Genomic DNA, 514 nt, shown 5'->3' on the forward strand with positions numbered 1-514 from the left:
CAAAGATTATTCTGTCTCTTTGCATGCAGTTCTGGTCACCACTGGCTGAGCTTGTCCAGGTAGACCCACGGGCCAGAGCTGACACATCGTCTTGTTGGGAGACTCGTGCAGTAGTTTCTAACACCACAGCTTATGATGGGCACCAACCTCTTCTTTACTGCTGTTCACGGGACATGGAAATACAATGTCAGCAAGGCCACGGCAGGTAAGTTTTATGGATGACGACATCATTAATTTTAAACATGTAGCCATGACCGTAGAAGGGAAACTAGTTCGATGTACATGTAGTAGTCAACTTGGTGAATGATACCAGTCTTCCAGACTTTGTGCATCGATCTTGTATAGCCTGTTTGATGTGATACCATCCAAGTTAGTTTTGACCATGACGGATGCGGGTTTTCCTGCAATGATAATTTAACCGTTGGGCGGCACTTTTCTTGTCTTTGCCATAGGATGCACTCCCTTGGCGAAGCAATTCTGATGCTGTTTCACGGTCCACTCTGTAATGACGAGA

Source organism: Branchiostoma floridae, chromosome 15, assembly GCF_000003815.2.
Source record: "Branchiostoma floridae strain S238N-H82 chromosome 15, Bfl_VNyyK, whole genome shotgun sequence".
Lineage (NCBI taxonomy): Eukaryota > Metazoa > Chordata > Leptocardii > Amphioxiformes > Branchiostomatidae > Branchiostoma > Branchiostoma floridae.